The 26,345-nt window shown below is 39.4% G+C and overlaps 2 long non-coding RNA genes across 2 annotated transcripts in view; one reads left to right on the forward strand and one right to left on the reverse strand.

Moving 5' to 3' along the window:
* The window catches only part of LOC132350905 (uncharacterized), a 159,930-nt gene extending 136,303 nt beyond the window's left edge, over nucleotides 1-23,627 (reverse strand). Inside the window, exons 1-2 of the long non-coding RNA XR_009498043.1 lie at nucleotides 23,505-23,627; nucleotides 12,251-12,305 (exon numbers count right to left, since the gene is read on the reverse strand). This is a non-coding gene — a long non-coding RNA (uncharacterized LOC132350905). The remainder of the gene's footprint in view (nucleotides 1-12,250; nucleotides 12,306-23,504) is intronic.
* Nucleotides 23,628-25,828: 2,201 nt separating this feature from the next.
* The window catches only part of LOC132350507 (uncharacterized), a 74,101-nt gene continuing 73,584 nt past the window's right edge, over nucleotides 25,829-26,345 (forward strand). The window contains exon 1 of the long non-coding RNA XR_009497938.1: nucleotides 25,829-25,977. This is a non-coding gene — a long non-coding RNA (uncharacterized LOC132350507). The remainder of the gene's footprint in view (nucleotides 25,978-26,345) is intronic.

Raw genomic sequence — 26,345 nt, forward strand, 5'->3', positions numbered from 1 at the left:
CCACGCAAGGAACCTGCGTCAAAGACCAGACAAATTCTTTATCATACAACAGATGGGTTGGGGTACTTTTTTTGCTTTAGGATCTTCAAAATGGAGTGGGTGCCTACAAAGAAGGTCTCTTTTGGTTAAAAGTAGAGTGATAACACACTTCATTACTCTTATGCCTGAATAAGAATAAGAATATGGGTAAGAAATGAGATTTCTTTTTTGAAAGAAAGGGGTATTGCAAATTGATGGGGATGGCAGACAACAGGGACTTTGATCACCCTAGTCAATTTCTATTTCACTCCCAAGAAAGTGTGAAGGGTTTGGGACCAATTTGTAAATTCTTGGAGTATTCCTTGGCAAGACAAGAGCTTATCTTGCCTCTGTTAGTTATATATTTGAAACTGAGGGAGACTGTTTGCTCAAAAGGGACAACAGTATGCACAGAATTCAATCAAACTTGACATCGGTAGGCTGTCCCTATTTGAATATGTGTATAATTCCACAGCAGATGACTCAGGTTATTCTTACTCTACACAGAAGACAACATATGTAACATTCTCTTCTTCACTTATTGCTTTTTCTGAAATTTCAGGGTCTGACAAGTTTTTCCAAATTCAAAGGAGTAATACCCGCCCCCAATCATTACTCCACCTATGGAAGTGATCATTATGTCTTTTCCCTAAAAGCCAATCATGTTTATATACTTCAAAATTTGTTGGCCACCAACTACAAATATTGCAGGACTTCATCTCCATTCTTTTCTACACATCAGTGTCTGAAAGATTCAGATACTTCGTATTACTTTTTCATACCAAAAATTATCTAAAATATCCAACACTACTCTAGTCCTACAATTCTGCATGTCTAAAAAATCATGTTTTAAAAAATAAGTCTCTTTGGAAGGGAAGGCCTTATTTTAATCATAGTTTCTATGATCCCAGGGTACCTAACACACACTAGGCAATCATATATATTATTATCAGAGTAAGTGAATTGATGATTGAGAGAAACACTAGCAAATCAAGAGGCCTGAACTGCCTACTGACACCTATTTTCTGCAGAAGTATTAGAGAGCAAATCCATACCCAGATTCCTTTTGTGCTGGTTCTAGTATTGCCTAGTGTTTTTCTATAAGGGGCAGGAAATATTTAGGTGTGAAACTCCTAAAGGAGAGAAGATTGAGTTAAGACTCAAGAGTCTTTTGGAACCCAGATGGGAACACTGTTTCATTTCATGGCAACGACTGAAGAGCATTCCACAATAATTTCCAATGAGTGCATTTGAGTCTCATACACGAGGTCCTCAGTCCAGTGTACTGGCCCCATCCGTGACAATGGCAGAGAGCCCACAAGCAAGATCAGCAGTCTGGCCCAAGTAGGAGGAGGTGGCTTGGCGGAGTGCAGGTGACATAAACACTGCAGTGGAAAGCCACCAAGTCATTTCATAGCAGCCTGACCTGGCATTCATAGTCATTAATAATGGTAATAATAATATCAATAAAAATAATGACTGGAAAAGGAAACACCTCTAAAATGTGAAATCAGGAGGTGTTGGTAAGGTGGCCTACTGATAGTTTGAAGCAGGAAATGTAAAGATAAACACAATGGTTTGAAATTTCATGGACATAGAGGTTTGAGAGCTTAAAGCAAACTTAAGCGTGCAAAATCCAAATTCTATATTTGCAGAAATGAAGGCCAAAAGAAGGAAGTAACTTTTCTTTCTCACTCAGGATTATACAGATAAATGACTAAGATCTCATACAAATCTATAAGTATATTTATTTCTTTACCTTCTCTAGAACGTAAGCTCCATGAAGGCATGGTTTTTGTTTCATTCATTCCCTAAATGTTCCCTGTTACCTAGAACAATGCCTGGTACACATCAGGCAGATGCTCAATTCCTTGAATGAGTCTCAAAGTATATACATAGTGATAAAGATCTTGAGTTTGTGTCACACATATGAATCGAAATATTGACTACCTCCTATTAGACATGTTACTTTGGACATGTTACTGAACTTTTACAAACTTTTAATAAGACATTAAAATAATGCACATAAATCAATTTGATCGGCCTGGTACTACCTAGTAAGACTCAATGAATGCTAAACATAGTAATAGCATCGGCCATATTTTACGTAACTGTTGATTACATTATTATTTCTAACGGATATTATTTCATCCAATTTTCTTCCAAAGTACAGGGTTTTGAACCTTGCTTTCATAAAAGAAACCTTAGGCCATTCTCATACCCAGTCATTCTTAAAATGCTTTAATTTTCTTCATGAAAATACATTAAGAAGTGTGTTGAGAATTAGCATTCATATTATGACCTAATTTAACTTGCTGAGCAGCCTGTCAATTGCTGTTTTCTTTTTTTAATCATAATTGCTCCCCAATTGTTCATACATTTAAACAACCCATGCCATTAAATCAGAGAATATCCTCAGTTGAGGATATCAAGATAAAAATTATCTGATGGGAGAAGAAATATTGAGTACTATTTCTAGTTTTATAATGCATGTGCAGCAATTTAAAATAGTGTCCCCCAGTGTTTACGTTTATTAACTCCAAGAAAAATAAGAAAGCTCCAGGGTTCTATTTACCTAGAAATCACTACAGCACTAACAAACAAGGCAAAACAATTCCAGGCCAGGATTGCCAGAAACTACATATGGAATGAATGATGAAAAGACCTGCTGGGGTAATTAACAAAAACGGTTAGATCCTTGTAATGCAAGGTGTTGTTCTCTTCAGCAGCATCGGTATCGCATGGGAGCTTGTTTAAAACGCAGACTCTGGCTCCACCCCAGACCATGGACAGGCAGTGGAATCAGAACCTGCATTTTATCAAGGTTTCCAGGTGATTAAAGCTTGAGAAGCACTGGTTTAGGTCATTTTAAAAGGTACACAGAATAAGAACTGCTTTCTTGTTTTAAAGCATTTTGTTTCATGTAACAAATTCTTAGAAGCAATTGAAATAATATTGAACCAAGGACATAGACAAAAGTAAGAAAAATCATCATAATCCCATCATCTAGCAAAAGCCACATTATCTACGGATGTAAGTGTGCAACTTCATATGTATCAACAGCAGGCCATGCTATACATGCTACTTCGTAATATGCCTTTTTTTTTTCTCAAATAGTACATCATGCTCCTCTGTCTAGGACAATAAACAGAGCTCTCTGTTACGATTTTGAAGGGCTGGGTAAGATTCATGGTTTTTATGTACTCTTGTTTATCAAATGTTCTATTGATTGAAATTTTGGTTATTTTCAATTTGATGCTATTATAACCTCTAAGTGGAACACCTCTGTGATATGTCTCCTTGTGCTTGTGTATTTATATTCTGAATCCAAGAATATTCATCATTTGTCACAAGTTGCACAATGTTTTAGCACAAAAAGAACTGGATTAGGAACCAAAAGACCTAGATTCTAATCCCAGGTTTGGTTTCTACTAACTTCCCCATCGCTGTCTCAGTTTGCATATTCATGGATGAGAAGTTTGAAAATTATCTTTAAGGTACTCCATAGTTTCAAACTTTCAATGGAAATAATGAATTTTCTATCAAATCTGATATTATGATGCATTTTGCAGAGAGTTTGCTTTTGTTTTTCTGTCACTGATAAACTCTGCTAACTACATTAATTTAATCTAATATCAAATGTTATTTGCATTTCTTAAGTTTACATCAACTTGACAGTGAGAAAAGATGGCCTAGGGAAATCCTAGGTGCCAGAAGGAATTTAACCTGGCATTAGGTATTTATTGTATTTTGGAAGTTATAGTGCTTTGCTTTTAAATCAGGCTTTGATCCCAAGATACTCACAGCAAGTATTGGTTGGTGTCAGAAAACCAAGGTTTTAGGCCTAATTCTGTTATTTACTAACCACAGGAATTATGGGCAGGTTATGAAAAAGTATTTTAGCCTCACTTTCTTCATCTAAAAAAATAATTATCTTAAGAGGTTGTAGGAGCTGGTGTGTGTTATTTGAAGTCCTTAGTTCAATGCTTGGCATGTATAAAATGCTCAGTAACTTTTCAGCATTTATTATATTTTCTAGAACTGCAAACTTCTTCTTACTTTGGAAGCTTTGAGGACCATGAGAGGACAAATAAAAATGCCCAGATGCCACCCAAAAAACCCAAAACATGATGAGAATGTGAAAGCAGCTGAGGCTTAAGGAGATCTGGATCACACACTCATTTATTCTAAATTCATCCTGTAGATGTAGAATATAGGACTTAGATTAGGATAGGGTCATCCTATCCCAAATATAAGATTATGTAGAATACAGGTTGAGGTTATTATATTTCAAATGGGGAAAATAGGGTACAGGAGAGAATTAACTTGCCCAACTGCTGTAGCAAGCCACTATCAGAGCTGTGGTTGACTTTCTATTTTTTGGTCCAAGCTTTAGCCACCAGCCTCACTGCTGACTCAGGAGAAACACCGGAGTCAGCAATGTCTGGGTGCTCTAGTCCAGTGACAAATTATTATTATTCTACGGAGCATGAATGAGCAGCTTAGAAAATGTCCAGATGGACAAACTGTATAATCATCCTCACTATTAATCAGAGAAAAACCGTAAGAAATGTTGTGTTTGACCTATGAAATTTCCACTTTTAAAAAATGTTAATACTCAGTCCTGGCAATAGACCATGGAAATAGCCCTTTGGCAGTAAGTATTGAAAGCTAAAAATGTTCATTCTATTTCATCCAATATTTCTTCACATAGGGATTTATCCTAAAAAATTAGTCATAGGCACACAAATATTTATGAACAAGTATAATGTGAACAATAGGAAACAACATAAAATCTAATAACAGGACACTGACTAAACAAATTGCAGAAATAATGCAGCCACACACAGTCAAATTTTAAAGGAATACTTAATGGTATGAAAAATGTTCGTAATGTATTAAGTGAGAAAGCAAGTTACAAAATAGTAGATGCAGAATACACCCCATTTTGCACAATACAGCTAAATGAAAACACAGGCAGATATGAAAAAAACGGAAGGGTTGACATCAAAATCTGTAAGTTTAGTCTTTGGAATGAGGAATAACTAAGTAATTTTTTTCTGCTTTATTTTTCCTTTTCTGTATTTTAAAAATACCTCCATCGGATTATCCTAACATAATCACTCTGCACTAAGTATTTAGGTGCCTCTTCTCGGTAAAGAATTCCAAGCACAAGTGTTCCTAAAATTAGCAGTGATAACGAAATTGCTCTTCCTAGTCATCCCCTTTATGGACCTTCAAATTTAAAAGGCTTCTCCATCTGGGGAGATTCTCCATGCAACAGTGGAATCAGACGACATGGGAGGCTACGTGGAGCCAAGACATTTGGTTTTTATCTACACTGAACATGTGGAAAATCTATGAAAGATCCAACAAATCTGCAATGTTCAAGAAGTTCCCTAACGAGGCTCAGAGCAACAATTTTATCTCAAACCAAAATCTACCCCCGTGTTACTACTTCCTTTTTCTACTGCAGGAATCCTTCTCAAACTGTCTCAACACATTTCTCCAAGGAAGCAAACCGGGATTTGGACTTCATCAGCTCATACTTACTGTTGCTATGTGTTCACATGGTTTTGATCATTATACTATTATTTTCAGAGGTAGGGAGTCTCGGAGAGTCATGGAGAAAAAAGCAGTTCAGCTGATTATAAATCAAAATCTAAGACTACTTAGTTTGGACCACTCTTTTGGTGCCCCCAATGTAGGAATTCCATAACATTTTCTTCCTATATTATGTGTTTTTCCATAGTATCTTGACGACCTGTACAGATTTTTTTCTACATGTATTAAATTCATTTATTTTGTTTATACTAACCTTGAAACTTTTCACTTTTTAAAGTACAGTGATTCCTTTGTTTACTGATACTGCCCTATTTTGTTTGCCAAAGAGCAGAGTTCTCAATCGCTCATTTCACACTTATTCCATATGCTTGACCAATTTTCCATTCTCTCTCCAGTAAATCACGATGACCATTAAACAAGGTGAAACATGATGTTCTCAGCAATCATCTCCCCAAAAAGACCTACCTAAAATAAGTCTCTGTTCTCTTACCACTGAAACTTGCATGACTGCTTTCCCCAGTAAGAGCAGATATACTGGATGGAGTTGTGGTTTGGCACATCATAAAGAATTTTAAAGTTCTTCACTTTATTCACCAGTTAAGTGACAAACTAAAGATGTCTGGCTTAGTGAGGAACCCGGACCCCATATCATACAATTATCATTTGGACTCTTTAGGAAAAAGCATTTAGATATATTGATACTTAGGAAAAAAATCTATAGCAGGGATTAGATAAAGGAATTCCAAAATCTGAAGAGTTTTCAGGCAGAACTTTCTGGGCTGGAGTAAACATTAAAATCACCTGATCTATCATTCTTTCTGCTATATACAAGTAGATCTTTGTGTAAATTGAGAAGACAGTCCTAAATTGAGGTCAAAGACCAATATTGACTCACATTAAGAAAAAGTGTCTTAGACACTTTCCCAAAGATCTAATTAAACAATTTACCTCCAGAAATATTTAGTAAGAGACTGGTGAGAATTTGTCAGAGAAATTTAGGAGATATTGGGTAGGAGTTAGCTCTGTTTCATCCCAAATCATACATCTGAGAATATTTCAGTGACAGTTGTCCCTTGAAGCCAGTAAGTGGAGGGTACATAAGAAAAAAATTCAATCATAAGCATGCCCATCTCTTAAAGATCATTGATTTGGCACCCGAATGCCTATTTTATGCACCTTAAATGTGCCTCCTATATCCAGAGATACAATGTGGTACTGGTAGAATGAAAAATGAACTGGACCTCAGGTAAGAAAGCCTGAGTTCTCCTGCCACTGGAAAGCTGTATGACTTTTGAGTATTAACACCATCTCTCTAAAGTTGTATTGCAAGGATTATATCCATAACCTTTTGAAAGCTGTAAAATATTTTACAGATATTGAGTAATTTTACTTATATACATTAGATGGAAGTTATTTCAATGGGAATGCTCATTTGTAGTTAATAAACTCTTTTCCAAAGTCCCAGTTTTCTAAGAAACACGAAGACCGACTATGCATCTCACATGATTGATAAGTAGTTTCTAAGCCCCCAGAAATGCTGGGGTCTTTTTCTTTTTTGCCTGCAGTCGGCACACCAAATATACTTGTTTTTACACTGTAAATAATTGCCTGAAACAGCTTCCTCTTATTAGTTGCTACTATCCATCGTTGGCTTATATCTTGATTTCTCTACATCTGAAAAAGTAATAAGTCAATTTTATGTAAATCATCTAGAATAAGAGCAGAATAGAATAATTATGCAAAGAAAATCCCTTGAAATACTAGCTCTGGCATAGATGGCATGCATGAAGAACAACAATATTAACAAATATGAGTACTATCTTTAAGGGGATGAGGAATGATTTACATAAAGGAAATTACGGTTATTCAATATCAGATACAACAGTCAAGTTACATGGCATTTCACTGCTGAAACAGGCTGAGCATCCATTTCCATTGTTTACCTGAGTCACAAGCCCGAGGCTTTCAGCTCACTCATCTTGGGAATCAGTGGGGCCTAATGGACTGAGTGTGGGCTGTATGGGCTGTTGACTCATTTAGTCACCTTGGGCTAGATACTTATGCCCTTGGAACAATTCATTCATGAAAAGGGGAGACTCTTTTTGTTTTTTGTTTTTACCATCAACTTGCCTCAAAGGGTTACAGTGGGACTGGTAGAGACAGCAAGATTATTTCAAAGTTGAGCCTCATCATCCACTTGAGTTTGGGAAAATAAAGCAAAATCAAAATCCATAACCTAGAATCTGCCCCCAGTCATCTCAGAATACTGTCGAACTATCTGCACTGGTTTGGATGAATAGGAAACAGTGATGTTTGGTGGGTAAATGTTAATTTTTCGAATCAGACTGCCTGGTGTAGATTCCAAATCTGCTACTTCATAGCTGTTTAATACTAGGAAATCACTTACCCTCGCTGGCCTTAGTCTTTCACCTGAGAATGAGGATTATCATTGTAAAATCAGCTTGTTTGGAGCTATGAAATGAAATAATTCATTTCATGGGGTGTGCCAGTAAATGTTTGGCAAGCAGCTCTTCAGGTTGAGTTGGAGAGGTCAGCACGTGCTGATTTCCATGGTGTAAGTGCCCCGCCCGGGCCATTTCAAGCTGGGAAGATGTCCATACAATCAGCTTGCCAGCCCCAGCACACACCATTGATATAAATCACTTAGCGCTGTGCCTGGAATCTTACAGGGCTCTGTTATTGTAATTAGTTATTATTATAAACTTCCTCATTATTTTGTTTTGAATTTTATTATTACTGAACTTCACTAAACTCCCTTGCTACCCTTCCTCCAAAATATAACAAAAGAAAGAAAAATTATAAATTAGGGAAATGATAATGACAATTAAAAAAATAAAGCGAAACAAAAAGTCTCCTTAATGTCTCTTGTTTAGAAGGAAAAGCCAAGAACTAGAAGACTTTTATTTTAGGTCTTATTCTGCACTATGGTTCATCTGGCTCGGGCAAGTCATTTAATCTCTCTTTGGCTCAGTTTTTCTGCCTGTAAAATGGGTGAAATAATTTGTGCTTTGCCCACTTTGCTGGAAAGTTTGAGTATTAAAATCAGAAACTTGTAGGGAAATTCTTTATAAACTTAACAAGTCTTGTTTTATATTCAGAATCATTGATTCAGTAATCCAACTTACAAGATTTATCCTAAGGAAATACAGTCAGCTGCCCCCTATATCTACTGGTTCCTTTTCCCTAGATATGGAGGGCTGACTGTGCTATGCCGTAATATCCACAGATTTTGGTATCTCTGGGGTTCCTGGAACCAATTCTCTGCAGATACTAAGGGACAGCTGTAATTATAAAGAAGTAAGAAGGCTTTTTAAAAAACCAAACAATTGAAAACAACTGAAATGTACATTATTGTATTTAACCTGTTTTAGGTAATTTATCTTAGGTAAATGCAATTGAATGTTATGTTAGTGTAAATGAATATTATGCAAATGTATATGCATATTATGCTATCATTTTAATGTTAATAAAAGATCACTTTGCCATAGAATAATATTGTCTTCATGAATATAAAAACAGTATTTTTCTAAGAGAAAAATTTTATGACAGATTATATGGCAAAGAGTCACAACTGTATTATATTACAGACATAATGCAATATATGGTACAGTTGGGAAAAAAAATGGGAAAGGAATGCAAAAAGGACAAAACTGTGGTGTTACAGTCATGGATTTCATGCTATAAAAGCCATGAGTAAAAATCAAAATTTAAAAAACCCATTATGAAAATAGTTACAGGGTAATAATGTATTAATGGAAATCTAATAAGTAGAAAGACATCAGCCCAGAGAGTCATCTCTTTCAAAATGACCCTCCAGGGGTGGGATAGGGAGGGAGGGAGGGAGGGAGACACAAGAGGGAGGAGATATGGGGATATATGTATATGTATAGCTGATTCACTTTGTTATAAAGCAGAAATTAACACACCGTTGTAAAGCAATTATATGCCAATAAAGATGTTTAAAAAAAAAAAGACCCTCCATATTTTTTTCCCATATCAGGCCTAGTTATTTGACTAATTACTCCAACACAGGTGATTTTTCTGAGACCTGAGAGAAAATGGAAAGGGTGGCAACTTTTTAAAACTAGAAATATAGAAGTTTGAGCTGGTGACAGCTCTTCTTTTCCAGGTAAAACACATAACAAAATTGTCACATATATTGTCTCATACCCATGGTTAACCCTCCTAGAGAGAATGGTACACTGGAGATTTCTGACGGAGGCAGACCTTGCCTCCCATTCTGGTCCACATGTTGGTGCTCAGATGACTTGAGTTTTGACTTGATTTACTGTAAGCCATGACTCTGGGGCCTTAGTCTTCCTTGACCTCCAGTTTGCTGCTGACTTCTTACAACCATATGTTTTTGTACAACACCCTGCATCCCCAAATCCCAGGCACACCTATGGCGCATACTCCAAAGCTCTATGGGGGCCCTGTAGATAATGACTCAGGATAAGAACCATATCTCTATTCCCTCATGGGTCTGAATTACCATTACCTTTGCGGGGAGGGGGGGTGGAATCTTAAAGAACACCAGAATGAAACTTGGAATGTGCAATAAAATGAAGGGCATTTTATTGACAACACTTGACAGAAACAACAGCTGTTTTCTGTGGCTATCAATCAACAGGCTTTAACTTGAGTTTGCAAACTAAAAATCATACAAGGGCAGGCAGATGGCACAGAAGGTGATGAAGTTGCTGAATTCTGTTAAGATCTAGAGTAACACATTGCTGGTTGTGCTATGTTTTAACACACTGTGTGAACTAAATACACTAGCCACTCAGAACATGTCTGCAGGCTGCTGGTCTGCTCTAATTCATGCCTGCTGCCCAACATAGTGTAGAGAATAGCAGGGATGCTCATGTGGTGATGTAGCATGTCCAGTTGAGAGAGAATGACCTCTGCCTGACCTTCCTTGCTGTGTCTCTCCCCTCGCTAAAGCTGGCCCCACAGATCCCTCTGTTCTACCTCTAAGACCAATCTGGGCTTAAGCCAGAAAGGATGTGAATAGTTCCTTACTGCTTTGACACAGTAATGAATAGCCTCTGGTTCCCCACTTCGTTCCCAGAGTCTCTGTCCATCCCACCTTCAGGAGTCCAATCAATTCCCAGGTTCATGCACCCAAGCACCTGGCTATACTGACTGCCTTCCAACTGCACCAGTTTCCAGAACATGATTCCTATATTAGTTTTTTCAGAAATGAAAGCCAGGTCCTGCCTTCTAAACTGATAAAGCTTCCTTCCTGTGGCCTTGTATCAAATGAAATGCCTTGGGACAAACACGACTGTCCTTCAAATGTAATATCTAAGCTGATGGGCTCGTAGTTTGATTACAGAAAAGGTTTTGTGGCTTAGACAGAGATGATCAAATGCCCTGGATTTGGATTTTATCAAAAGCTGTGGTGAATTACTAGAATGCAATTCTGATGTTTTAAAATATCCTTAACAGAGCTGAAGATGACTTTGAGTTTCCTGTCAATAAATTAATCAAAATAGTTATTATATTGATAGTTGATATATGCCTCTTTACTCTACGCTCAGTACTGTGCTAGGAGCTGTAAGGGATTTAGAGGAAAAGTAAACCATAGTCTCCGTTCTCAAAAAGTTTATATTTCAGATGTGGACCCCCACAATCATACTGAGAAAAAGAGTATACAATAAAAGTCAGTATATAAATAATAACAGTGAACAACTACTGAGCTTCTACTGGGCTGGGCAATTTACATAAGTGATCCTGTATCCTCACAAAAACTCGGGAAGTTGTCAGTTCTCCCTTCCCCATTTTACACGTTATAAACTGAGGTTCAGAGACCTCAGCTTGAGGTCACATAGTCAGCAGAATGGTGGAGCCAAGGGTGTCTGGATGTTGCTCTTTCCTCTGAATGAGTGGTTCTCATTCCTCTCTGTGTATTTGCCTCAACTGATGTACTTTAAAAAATACAGATGCCTGGGCCATGCCATCAGAGATTCTGTTTATTTGAGGCCTGGGTATTGGCATATTTAAAGAATCCTAGGTGATAAATGTCCATCAGCAAATGAATGGATAACTATGTGCTATATATACACAATGGAATACTACTCAGCCACAGAAAAGAATGAAATAATGTCATTTGCAGAAACATGAATGGACTTAGAGATTATCATACTAAGCGAAGTAAGTCAGACAAAGACAAATATCATATGATATCATTCATATGTAGAATCTAAAATATGATACAAATGAACTTATTTACAAAACAGAAACAGACTCACAGACAGGAGGATAAATTAGGAGTTTGAGATTAACAGATACTAACTACTATATATAAAATAGATAAACAACAAGGTCCTACTATATAGCATAGGGAACTATATTCAATACCTTTTAATAAACTATAATGGAAAAGAATATGAAAAAGAATATATATTTTTTTACGTAACTGAATCACTTTGCTATACACCAGAAACTGACACAACATTGTAACTTAACTATACTTCAATTAAAAAAAGAATCTTAAGTAATTCTAACATGTTACCAAGGTGAAGAACCACTGTGCCAAATCATTCTGCCACCATGCAGCCAAATGCTAAAAACAAGTATACAGTATTCTGAAGAGAGAGTTTGGTGTGGAATGAGACAATGTGTCCCTAAACCACAGACTTACAGATTAAGCATCTTGCTCCAGAGTTGCAGCAACAGGTACCTGATTTCATTGGAATCTGTAAAAAAGAGATAAAGGGATGAAATTTGTAATATGTGCATATTGCTCATTACTGATTGCCTGTGTCTTGGTACTCTTCTCATCTGAGCTTCACAACAACCTGCAGTGTGATAGGTCAGGTAATTTATGTACCAATGAGAAAACTGAGACCCAGAGTGACCAAGTGACTTACTGAACCTCACTTGGTTCGTTAGTGCTCATTTCACTGCATCACTCAGCTGCTCCCACAGCATGGAACTTCGTGGCACTGCTGCAAGCTGAATGGTGAGACCAATCATTGAAGAAGTTGCTAATTGAGTGGGGAGCACGGTATAGCTATATTAAAAGTAATCGCTACTCTAGGAAGTACTTTTTAAGCTCCTATGACAGATATAGCTCAGCCTGTATTATCATAATCATCCCTCTAAATAAATTATTTAAATTAGGCTATGCATGTTCATGAGCTTGTGAAATGCAGAGAAACACATTTTTTCCCAAGCCACTTGCTCAGGGCATTAGTGTGCATTTCCCTCCATCCCACATAACCCCAAATATAATGGCTTGAAACACTTCAGACCATGACGAGAGGAAGGCGTAGGAATGCCCATTCAAACAAGGGGCAAAGCATCGAATTAGTAGCTTTCAGCAAAACTACCCTATTTGGCCTGTGCTTCCAGAAAACAAGTTGTTATAGAATAATTAATCTGGGGAGGCAGCTACACGAAGCTGCTACAACACAGCGAGGAGCTGAAATACCAGATGGTGCTATCAATGAACAGCAGATGTTTGTCAGTGAGCTGGGATCCTGGCTTTAAATTCCCAGAGTAAAAGGATTTTCTAAAACAGAGAAGAGCCCACTGTTATGGGTCCCCTCTATGGAATCTCTGCACATTGTGGAACTTTCTGGAGATGCAGACCCAGCTCATTCTGTATCAGTGCAGTCCTCTTCTTGGCCTCTTGTGGATCATTTCACTTTTCTAGAAGACCTAAGGAAAATGGGGACTTCTGGTCCTAGGACACTTGAGAAATCTGTTGACTGGTAATTAGAGAATAAGGAAGGAAAGAAAAGAAAGTTCCTAAATGATTAAGATGTATTGTCTATTAAATAAAATAATATTAGACAGCTAAAAGAGAGATAAAGCAACTAACATGAAGAGATAAAGGTTACTCCCACATACATTTAATTCTTCAAAAAATGTGCCTACTGTAAATATTTTCTGAAGAATTATTATCATTAATATCATTTCCATGTGAGAACACAGAGTTCCCATTTTGAGGTCACCAGATCTGGGTATAAATTCCAGCAGCAATTCAAGAACGCACATTATGCTGTCTTGCTTTCAAGTAACAAATAGTTAATTAAATAGGAAATGAATGGATCCAAGAAAGAGCCAGATGACTGGGCCTTGAAAAGCAGATAAGACAGTCCTTCTTCTCCCAAGGAACTGGAAATGACTTGAACGCAGGAAATCCTATTAAGATGGAAGCCATGTGCAACTCATAGGAGGAGGCCAGCAAGCCTCATACATTTACCACACGGCATGTGTCCAAAGAGCTTCCCAAGGCCTCTCATTCCTCAACAGTGAGCTGAGACGCACATGAGTTTATGTGTTCCTGAAGATATCCTGGTTTGTGACCTCTATTCTCTCCAGTTTTCATCCTCCTTGAAGAGTCCCGCCACCTTCTATGGAATGTAAGGGACGTCTAACAGGCAGCCCCTCCTCAACATGCAGACAAGGGAAGAGTAGGAGATAGAATGCCAGAGAGCACATTGATACTTCCCTCTGGCTCATTAAAATGCTTTATTTATATCGAAAGAGAAAAATATGACTGAGGACACACCTTTACCCACTTCCAACACATATTTTCCCAGTGGCAATCACTGATTGCATGTGAAAAAGAAAATATAATTAAAAGAAATATAATTAAAAATAAAAACTTCTCCAAATCCAGAAATCCTGTCCACAAATTTAGTAGAGAAATAAAATAATAATAGAGAAATAAAATTTAATAATGCTTATTAAATAAGCATTAACCCAGAATGTGATGCACATCACAGGCAATCCTGAGCCTTCAGTAAAGACTGACAAGCATGAAAGGCTGGCACCTCCCATCCTGGGACAGGTCAAAGTCATCACATTCAACAAAGAGAAATGAATCAATACTATGTCCTGGGCCTGTATTCAGTGAGGATTTGATTGACACTTGTCCCTTTCACCCCTGGAGACAGGAGTCCTCAGGAGAAAATAATTCTTCCAACTCCTCTATCAAGGTATCTCCCTTCTCCTCCCTCACACAGCCTTTACCTGTTTGCCCAGACTCAGACTTTAAGGGCCAGAAAAATCCTTTCCAGAAGTGGTAGCCCTCAATCAACTGGCAGATGTCAGTAAATATTAAATAGTCTAAAAATTTCAAGTGTTGGCAAGGTTTATGGGAAATGGGTCCTGTCATGCATACCTAAACTTAATCTAAATTTGAAAAATCAGTTTCTCTTTCATTCATATCTTTGGTCCTTTAATGGAAAGGTTCAAGAAAATATGTGCATTTAATACCTGATTTTGGGAATACCATAATTTCCTAGGCTGGGATGAGACATGGGTATTGTGGATATCCACTGGCCTTCAGTAGACACCTGTTACGATGCCAGTGTTACAATAATTATCACACATGGATTGCTAATTATCAAAGATTGGGACTGCAGAAATTACACACAGTACTCATAATGGCTATGCATGGTAGGCTATTAGCTCAGAAATGTAAGAAATATAACTTTCATTCATTTAAATCAACATAATTTAGCCCCATGTATCATCCAGCTGGACTAGATAGAAAATCAATTTCAGTCATTATGGGGCCCCTTCTATCCACAGAACTATTCTAGCATCTCGAGACATAGGTAATGTCCAGAAAAGGGAGGCAGAATCCCTTCTTTCCTTGCATGCTGACTGCTGACATCCTCATTGTCCATGCCTGTAGGGGGCGCTCTTTTTATTGACTCCGTTTGTGGTATGAGAGACTCTGGGGTGAGGCTAGGTCCCTGGTGCTGGTGGTGTTACCCTGGTCACCCTCGCATCTATTCTTCTCTAGAGCCTGCCTAGGTGCTATCTCAGCACCCCCTACCCTCACCTGCCCAGGGATGTAGAGCTTGCTCTCTTCCCCCAGCGTGGGGGCAGTGCTTCCTGCCTTTGGAAAAGCTCTGCACTCTTCTTCAAGCCACTCTCCACTTTCCTGTAAAACCCTTTATCTTCAACAGACTTGGAGTTTCATTAAAAAAAGGGGGGACAAGAGAAATAGGCAAAGTCTTCCTGCCTTCCAGGACAAATACATGTGCATATACATTTACAACAGATTGTTCTGAAATCACTTCATATTTTTGCAGTGTTTCAAATCACAATCATGAACCAAAATTGGCATAGATGGTGAAATGATTCAAGTTGTTAGAAATTTTGGAGTGGCTAGTGATTTTGAAATTACCTAAGAGTTAATCTTTCATGAAGTTCCTAAAGTAATTTTTTAATTTTGTGTGGAAGTCTGAGTTATTCACCTTTACAGGTCTGTATTTAGATATATTTGTATCTTTATTTTGGCAATGCAGAAGATTAGTGACTCAGAGCAGTTAAGCCATTTAAGTTAGGTTGCACAGGGAGTTTCTGATTAAGGCTAAATGCTGTTCAGATGCGCACGCACGTGCGCGCGCGTACACACAAACACACTCAGCCAGCCAGCTATCTCTTCACTTAAATGTGAACTGCCTTAGGTTAATAAACTCAGAGGGGCAATCAAGTTCATACTTATTAGAGACAAGGACTTTAATACAATATAACAAAATGCCATTGCCTCTGGGTTTATTTCATGGCCCTCATTCAGTACAAACACACCCCTAAACTGTCTTGGGATTCTGATTCTCAAGTAAGTCTATGTAGGAAGCTCTTGAGGGGATAGCCTGCCTTGGGGCTTTAAATTCATATGATTGTCAGCTGCCATCGGTACTATCCAGGTACAGAGACTTCTTGATAAAAAAACAAAACAAAACAAAAAAACAACTTACTCATCTGAAGATAAAATGACTAAGCAGGGACTGAACTATTTCTCACCATTCTGAGCCAAACTGAGGTTATCATGAGTTAATAATAACACGAAAGAATGAAGATAGATTTGATGAATAAATGTATACATCAAGAAAAAAGAAAAATCTCAAATAAACAACCTAACTTTAAACCTCAAGGAAATAGAAAAAGTAGAATAAACAAAGCCCAAAGTTAGCAGAGGAAGTAAATATTAAACATTAGAGTAGAAATAAGTAAAACAGAGAATAATAAAACAATAGAGAAGATTAACAAAACTAAGAGTTGGTTATTTGAAAAGATAAATAAAATTGACAAATCTTCAGCTAGACTAACCAGGAAAAAAGAGAGAAGGACCCCCTCCCCCAAATAAAATTTTAAATAAGAGACATTACAACTGATACCACAGAAATATAAAGGATCATGAGAGATTACTGTGAACAATTATACACCAACAAACTGGACAGCCTAGAAGAAATGGAAAAATTTCTAGAAACATACAGCCTACCAAGACAGAAGCATGAAGAAATTGAAAATAATGAGTAAGACCAAAGTTGAATAAGGATATTGAATCAGTAATAAAAAAAATCTCCCAACAAAGAAAAGCCCAGGGCCAGATGTTTTCACTGGTGAATTCTACCAAAAATTTTAAAAAGAATTAGTACTAATCCTTTTCAAACTCTTCCAAAAAAATTGAAGAGGAGGGAACATTACCCTGATACAAAAGCCAGATAATGACTCTACAAGAAAACTATAGACCAATATCCCTTATGAATACAGATGTAAGAATTCTCAACAAATGCTAACAAACTGAATTCAACAGCTCATTAAAAGGATTATCAAGTGGGATTTATCCCTGGGATGCAAGGATGGTTCAACACACACAATCAATAAATATGATACATCCTATTAATAGAATGAAAGAAAAAAATACGATCATCTCAACAGATACAGAAAAAGCATTTGACAAAATTCAACATCCTTCATTATAAAAACTCTCAACAAATTTGGTATAGAAGGAGCATACCTCAAAATAGTAAGGCCGTATATGACAAGCCCACATCTAATATTATACACATGATGAGAGGAGAAAGGTTGAAAGCTTTCCTCTAAGATCAAGAACAAGACAAGGATGCTCACTCTTACCACTCCTATTCAGCATAGTCCTGGAAGTCTTAGTCAGAACAATCAGGCAAGAAAAAGAAATGAAAAGCATCCAAATCAGAAAGGTAGAAGTAAAACTGTTTCTGTTTGCCGATGACACGATCTTATATAGAGAAAATCCTGTAGGCTCCACCAAAAAACTGTTAGAACGAATAAATAAATTTAGTAAAGCTGTAGGATCCAAAACAAATGCTGGTGAGGATGTGGGGAAAAGGGAACTCTTGCATGCTGTGAATGTTAATATAAATTGGTGCAGCCCCTATGAAAGACAATATAGACCCATCATTCACATTCTGGCCTCAGTTTCCTCATCTGAAAAATACAGACACTTATACCGGCCCCACATTTTTATGGAGTTGTCATGAGATTCAAATAGGAGAGCAAAGTGTTTTGAAAAGCTAAAAACACTATCCAAATGGAAGATTGCATCATTATTTCTTATTATGTGCTTCCTCCTAGACATAAAATGAACAGATTTTTTTTTTTCTGACAGCCTTTCTGAAATTAGAGGGGAGGTGAGACTTTGTCACAATAACAGTTTTATAAACACATAGCTGAAGAGGCAAAATTTACAGCAAATAATTTATCCTTCCATTTTTATTCTGTCCCAAAACAATGCTTTTAAATTTGGATGCTCTTTTTGCTAACTCTGTAGCAGGACAATGTAAGATAAATTCTGTACTCAACAAAAAGTTTTCTTGAAATCAAATGAAAAGTGTCTCCCTACGCTTACCTGTATTTGGTAAGCAGAGATGTCTTGTTGGATGCCTCCTTCCTACTAATTAATTCATACTTTTAAGCATTCACCTGAATGCTTTCTTCTGCAAGCTGAGCAGAAGTTCCTCCTAGGAAACACTTCAAATATCCTAAGAGGTCCCTTCTTTGTAACTCCAAACGACAATGGAACATCACTTTAAACTAAATTGTCATTCATTGTTGTAAGGAAACAGGTGAAATGTTGCATTCTGTGAATGATTGCTTCAAAGAGCAAAGCCCAAATGTGGCAGGCTAAAGCAATGACATTCATGCTTTGTCTCATTTATTTTAACAGGTGCAGTTATGCATGTTCACGTAGGTAAATAAAGTGGCAGGCAGCATGCTGGCAAAGAGGAAAGACACGTTTTTGCCAAAGAAAGTCTTACTGTAGCTCAAGATCATCAAATCTTGCCTGAGATGAGCACCAAGCTACTTTGTGTGTTCTCACAAATTTTTTGTAATGCACAGTACTGGGAATCTTTTCGAAATTTCATCCTACAATGAGATAAGTAAACAACCCTCTAAAAGCAGTCACATAGGGAATCCCAGGTTTGGCCCCCTGCTGGTGAGGGGCTCAAGGCTGACTTTGGCCTCAGGGCAATGCTCTCTCTCTAGGAGGACACTGATTCTATGGAGCCCTGGGACTTGAGAAGGGAAGGCAGAAAGATCCTCCTTTTCCTTTCACTGTGCTCCTTTTGGATACAAGGCTGAGACAGAATAACAACTAGAAGAATTGTGAAAAGAAGAGATGCAAAAAACACAGAAAGCAAAGGCAATGTATATATAAAGGGGATAAATGATGGTACACTGGCGTGAATTTAATACTTCAGAACTATGGCTGTAACAACCATCAGAAAACTGAAACCAGGAAAATGACCAAAATTGATTATTGCTAGGAAGTGAGGTTTCAGGTGAGGAGCAGTGAGATCAAAAGCTGTTGCTTTTTATGATAAACCCATCGTGAATTTTTATTTAACCATGAGCCTGTATTACTTTGATATAAATAATTAATGAGGGATAGTATAAATATGGCACAGACTGAAAGGACATAAGTTGAGATAGAGTGTGAACTAAATCCCAGACAAATGGTTGGGATCCATGAATGCCCATTTTAGAAAGCTTCCCAGAAAATTATGATAACTAACAGGTATTGAGTTCTTACGATGTATCGGGTATCATTTTTAGAGCTTTATGTATATGAACTTATTTAATCTTTAAGAAACATTATGAAGTAGATACTATTGTTCCCATTTTACACAGGAGGAGACTAACAGAGCTAAATAGGTTGATCATTTGCTCAAGTGTACACCACTAGCTCCAGAGCCAGGATTCAATCCCAGGCGCTCTGCTGGCACACACTGTGTTTGTCTGCTCTGCTACACCCAGGTGACTCCAATGCACAGGAAGGTCTGAGAACACTGAGTGACAGGATGGATTTGCGGGGGCTCCTGATTTAGAAGGTCCAAGGTACAACTTGGGAAACACTGCAGTAAATATTTAATGGTCTTCACTTTTACTCCTAAACTTAGACCTTTGGCCCAGATATTTCCATTGAACTCCATACCCCTACACCCTGCAACTTATTCTGTACATTTCAAATGCACCCCACCACGTCTTAGAACAAACCCACAAAATCCTGTGAGTCGTTCTTCTCTTGGTACTCCTTGTCCCAAGGAAGAGTATTACATTCCACACAGGTGAGCAAGTCTGAAACTTGGAAATCACTCCCTCATCTTCATTCTCTCATCACCCGCATCACCCTGCATCAATAACTGGTGCCTATCACTCTTCCCTAAGTCTCTCACAAAGCCACATGCTTTCTCCTTGACTCTTGTAATTATCCCTCCAATCCATTCCTCACACTACAGTGAGTGTGAAGAAGATACAAAGAAGTCTCTCCTTAACATTTGCCACTAACCCCTTCCTGAGCTGCACTGTCTGCCTCCTGGGCCTCAGCTTGGACTCTCCCCCATTCCCGTGCTCCAGCGATAAGGCCTTCCTTTACTTCCTCCATCTCCCCATGTTCCTTTGACCTCAGCTTCCGCACAACACAAGCTGGCCCCTTTGCCTGGAATGCCCCCCTCCACCTGGCTTAGGAAAATTACTTAATCACTCAAAGCCTTGGTTATCTCATCTGTCAAATGCGAGTGAAAGTGCCATAGATCAGAGTTGTTAAAAATATGAAATAAAATAAAGACATAATGTTCCTGGTACAAAATAGATGTTCACCAAATTTGTTTCCCTAAAAATATCCCAGAATCTTAAATTTTTCCCAATACCTTCATATAAAGATAAATTCATTTAAACTTGTTCTCTAATTGTGATTTATAAAACTTCAAAGTAGGAAAGAACCTTTAAAGATCTGTTTATCTCATTTTAGAAATTTATTAAAATCATAATGTATCTTTCAGTGAAGCGTTTGTGCTGTAGTTTTTAACTGCTGTCAAGTTAATAATATCCCTTAGAGTGTGGAGTCTTTGTTAAATGTAGATGTTAGATGGCTATAATTTTCAAAATTACTGCTTTGTTCTTTAACCTATCAGCAAAAATAATTAATGAAAAGTATGCACTTTTAGAGGTAATCACATGAAAAAGGATTTCAAATAAATGAGCAAATAAAAAAAGTAGCATATAATTTGTAATTAGAGATTATAATCCTTGATAACTGGCAAATGAATTGAACCTTTTTGTTAATATACAGTCAACCCTTGAACAATGTGGGGGTTAGGGGAGCCAACACTCCCTGCAGTTGAAAATCTGCCTATAACTTATGGTCGGCCCTTCACATACATGGTTTTTCTGTATCCTTACTTCCAAATTGGCAGATTTAACCAACTGTGGATCATGTAGTACTGCAGTACTTACTACTGGAAAAAATCCTTGTATAAGTGGACCTGCACAGTTCAAAGCCATGTTGTTCAAAGCCATGTTTTTCAAGGGTCAACTGTATAAGGTGGCAGCAGAGTCACATTCCCATTGAGGGTAAAATGACTAATAAAAATACTATCAAGTTGGGTGTGGGGAGGGATAAACAGGCTGAGCACAGAGGATTTTTAGGGTAGTGAAACTATTCTGTATGATACTATTGACATAATGATGGATACATGTCATTATACATTTGTCCAAACCCATAGAACGTACAACACCAAGAATGAACTGTATTGTAAACTATGGACTTTGGGTGATTATGATGTGTCAATATAGGTTCACCAACTGTAGCAAATGTACCACTCTGCTGGGGGATGTTGATAATGGGCCAAGCTTGTGCAGGGGCAGGTGCTATATGGGAAATCTCTGTACCTTCCATTCAATTTTGTGATGAACTTAAAACTGCTCTAAAAAATGTCTATTAAAATACTATAAAGAAAACTGAATTATTGAAATAATAAAAGTATAATTATATAAGGAACATCAGTAAAAAGATAGACTCAACTTGTTATGGTCACAAAGGGAGTAGTTAAAGTACAGTACGGACATGCTTGCTTTTGAATATAAAAATTAAGGATATATAAAAACAAATTATTTTCCATCTTCTCCCCCCCCCACTGTATCATTGTCTGGTCCTGCTGGGTGTATAAACCCGCTTTGTGAATGAATTTTATACAGAAGAAATAGAGAGGGAATATCAGAGAAGCAGGGACAGTAGTGTGGAAGCTGCTAGGGTAGACATGGTAAGGAGAAAGAGTTGAGATATATTTTTCATGTTTAGAGTCTTCAGATTTCTTGTAGGAACCACCTATCTAAACCCACTGCCTGGCTGCTGACATCAACTCCCCCTCCCCCTCCCCCACCCACTGGAGAGCTCATCCTTCTAGCAACCCATCAATGGGATCTGTTCAAAACTCTTAAGGGAAGGGTGGATTAGAAACCACTTGATTATATTAGTCCACTTCTCTACCTGATTAGGCTATTTCTTTGGTAGTTTTGTTAAAGGAGATGTATTTGGGGAATTTGTGGTGTTTTTTAACCACTTCCTGTTGACAGTGGGCAGAGGGGAGCAGAGATCTATGGATTAAAAGGTAGTGTAACAGTAGTAACCACACACGCACAAAAAAACCCCAAACAGACAACAAACCAACCTTGGAACTAATTTAATCTACATCTTTCTGATTAAACCCTTCTTCAAATGGAAAACTAAAATTGGAGATGAAAAAAATGATGAAGCCTTAGTGAATTCCTCTCAAATGGATCTCAAACTTCCCCTTTCCAAGGAGCTTTTGGAGGAAGTTAGTTCAGGAAGAAAGGAGGTGTAACCTTTATGGGGAGAAAAATCAGCTGTATTTTCACCAAGTTTCTGCAGGAAGTACTTCAGGTTGGAAAAATAATTTAAAGCAGTAACAGTCCTAAGTTGAAACGTAAGCATATTAAGGCAAATAAGTATTGGCTCATAGCCTTCAAATATTCTGATTTCTTCTCTCCTACCCTCTTTATATATGCTTTTCCCAGTCCTATGTTTAACTAGGGATCTATCTTGGTTCTACTCTTTAATCTGCTTTTCCTCTCTTGGAGGAACTCCAGCATACTTACCCAGGTTGGAAAGGAAGTAAGCTGGGCATGAAGAGAAGGCATTAAGAAAATGATTCTGGGGTTTCCCTGGTGGCGCAGTGGTTAAGAATTTGCCTGCCAATGCAGGCGACGAGGGTTCAAGCCCTGGTCCGGGAGGTTCCCGCACGCCGCTGGGCAATGAAGCCCGTGCACCACAACTACTGGGCCTGCGCTCTGGAGCCCGCGAGCCACAACTACGGAAGCCCGAGTGCCTAGAGCCCATGCTCCGTAACAAGAGAAGGCACCGCAATGAGAAGCCAACGCACCGCAACGAAGAGTAGCCCCCGCTCTCCGCAACTGGAGAAAGCACGCACGCAGCAAGGAAGAGCCAACACAGCCAAAAATAAATAAATAAAATAAATTCATTAAAAAAAAAAAATGATTCTGCAAAGCTTTCTGAGTCGAAGGGAATGGCTAGCCTGGAGTTCACAAACAACACTTGTAATCTGGGGTGAGGGAGAATCTCCACTGTCCCTTCTCCTATCTAGAGGCCACAGCCCACCAGATGTCGTTATCTTTATGGAAGGGTACAGAGCGAGGCTCCAAGGATGAGACATTAGTCAAGGGAAACAAAAGGGAAATTTGGAAGGTAATTCAAGGCTGTTTTAATGTTAGACATCCCTCCATTAAATATCAACACATTCAACCTCATTGGCTGAGAAGGCTGCTCTCCTTCTATTCCTACTTACCTTGGAGTGATCTTAAGAATTATGACTCAGGGAACTTTGTTATAATCCCGCCTTGGGAGAGTCTGTGCAAGAGAAGTTTTCTTGAACTCTATTGGAAACATCAATGAGGATCTATTCTTATGTTGTCTTCAAGGTAGACCTGTCATAGACACAGAGGTCAAATTTTTAGTGATGTTACTATGAAAATAGCAATGGAAAACACACACACACACACACAGGAATTATTATTATTATTATTTTTGTAATAGGCATTAATTGTCCTGAGATTCATTAATTTAGTCATTGATATCTATTGTCTAATTCCTATGTACAAATAGCAGTGTTACAAAGTCTACGAGGACTTAGAAATTTGAAGACATTTTAGCCCTATTTTTTTTTTTTTTGAACATCTTTATTGGAGCATAATTGCTTTACAATGTTGTGTTAATTTCTGCTGTATAACAAAGTGAATCAGCTGTATGTATACATATATCCCCATATCCCCTCCCTCTTGCATTGCCCTCCCACCCTCCCTATCCCTAGCCCTATTTTTTTTTTTTTAATTTATTTATTTTTGGCCGCATTGGGTCTTCGTTGCTGCACGCGGGCTTTCTCTAGTTGCAGCGAGCAGGGGCTACTCTTCATTGCAGTGCGAGGGCTTCTCATTGCGGTGGCTTCTCTTGTTGCGGAGCACAGGCTCTAGGCGCGCGGGCTTCAGTAGTTATGGCACGCGGGCTCTAGAGCTCAGGCTCAGTAGCTGTGGCCCACGGGCTTAGTTGCTCCGCGGCATGTGGGATCTCCCCGGACCAGGGCTTGAACCCCTGTCTCCTGCATTGGCAAGCAGATTCTTAACCACTGCGCCACTAGAGAAGCCCCAATCCCTATTTTTTTTAAAGACTGGCTTATAAATAAAAACTTAGTAATTTAAAACATATTTTTAAACTTCACCCACCAAAGATCTTCATCTGAACCTTTAAACAGCAGTTGAGATTCTGGGCTGATATGATCCTACAGTTCAAAACTTTAGATACTGGAGGGGACTTTGCCGTCTACACAACTCCTTCATTTTAAGGCTCAGTTAGCTGAGAGGTGGCTTGAATAAGGATCCTGTACAAACGAGTGGCAGAATATCCAGTACTGGAGCTGAAGTTGGCTAACTTCATTTAGGTTCATTCGGAGACACTAAAATGCACGTATCACCACCTCTGGGCTCCGCCTGAAGGTGAAAACAAGACCAATGTTGTCTGGTACCTGCGGGGGATATCTGTGTCATCCTTGGCCTTCCGCATATTTCTAAGTAGGGCTGCAAAGGTGAGCAAAATCCAACACAGGGCTTTCTCTCCTGGAACTCGCGGTTTAGTCTTTCTGTCTTCAAGAAGTTTGCAGTATTTTGAGGAAGCCAAAACACACCCCCACAAACCTGCGGAACGTGGCCTGTGGGAAAGTGTTCTTTTAAATAGGATGAGGTGCACAATGAGAGAGGAGCACTTTCGGAAGTCGGGATCCGCAGCACACACAAGATCAGTGATTAACATCATTTTCTGTCCAGGCCAGGAAACCCACTCTGTGCTCCAGGTCAGGTCAAGATGCCCCCAGAGAGAAGGAAGCCTCCACCTCACGATGTAGTGCCAGCTTTGAGATTGTAAAGTCCGCGGGGTTAGAGCAGCCGGCCTTCGGTGCGCCAGCTAGTGGGTGGGGGTCTTGGCGGCGGCGGTGCACCCAGTGTGTCCACAGCCCATGCCAGCTCACTGCAGGGAGGCTGGCGCCGGCCTGGAACCCTCGCCGCTCCGGCTCTGCGCATGCGCTCCGCAGGCGGCCGCGTCCGGCTTGCCTCGCGAGACCGCAGCTCCAGCCCGCGTGGTGGCGCCTTGCTCCTCGCCGGTGGTCGCCACCTGCCCGCGAAGCCTCGGTCCGTCCCCACCGCTGCCCGACTTGGCTGGAGTTGGGGTTCTGAGCGACTGCCCCCTACAGCCGTACAGCCCCGCGCCGCCATCCCTGGTCCGGGATCCCTTCTCCGCTCCTCTCCGCTCCCACGATGGAAAAAGTTGGCGCCGGCGGCGGCTCCCAGCCGGGCTGAGCGCGCTCCTCGCCTGCACGGGGCTCTGGGTTCTCCAGGTACTGGGTGCCTGCGGCGGCGGCTCCTGCTGGGTCCCTCGGGCCTAGGGTCCCCACCCCCAGGGGACTTCCGTCCCTCACCAAGGCCAAGAGGCCGGGCTCCTGCCACTCCTTTGCCTCGCTCCGTGCGCTCCCTAATCTGAGGGGAACAGGGCGAGGGCACGGACTGCGACCCCCGAGAGCCGGAGCGCAGGACCGGTACCCAGGCGAAGCCACCCGCCTGGAGCTGGAGAGCTAAGGCTAGTCAGTATCGAATTGGCTCTCGACAGGGAGACTCCAAACGCGTCTTAAGACTTGGTGCACTCTTGTGGCCACGACAGCAGCCCGAAGAGAGGAGAGGTGAAGGGTGGAAAGGGTTAAAGGCGATCTCTTGGAGAATGTGAGTAGATGGGGCTTCTAAACTCTGGAGTTGCTGCATACTTAGAGCCTTTGAGACCATCTTCTACAGAAGTGATAGTACCTTCTGCAAGAACTACCTCCATCCCACCCAATCCCCATGTTCCTTTCCAAAGCCCAACCCTGACAGAAACTTCACAGTGAGCGGACAGTGTGACCTGTCTCCCTGCTCACAGGGGTGTGAAGACCAGGCAAAGAATTGGGAGCAACAAGGTGTCAGCGCTATGGAGATGAAAGAGTTAAATTTCAACAGGCTGTCATTCCTTCCAGGGACTTTACTTGCTAGGCTTTCTTGTGGGCTTAAGTTAGACCAAAAACTCTCCTGTTTGTAGGGTAATTTAGATGAGAATT

The sequence above is a fragment of the Balaenoptera ricei genome, chromosome 16 (assembly GCF_028023285.1).
Source record: "Balaenoptera ricei isolate mBalRic1 chromosome 16, mBalRic1.hap2, whole genome shotgun sequence".
NCBI classification, from domain to species: Eukaryota; Metazoa; Chordata; class Mammalia; order Artiodactyla; family Balaenopteridae; genus Balaenoptera; species Balaenoptera ricei.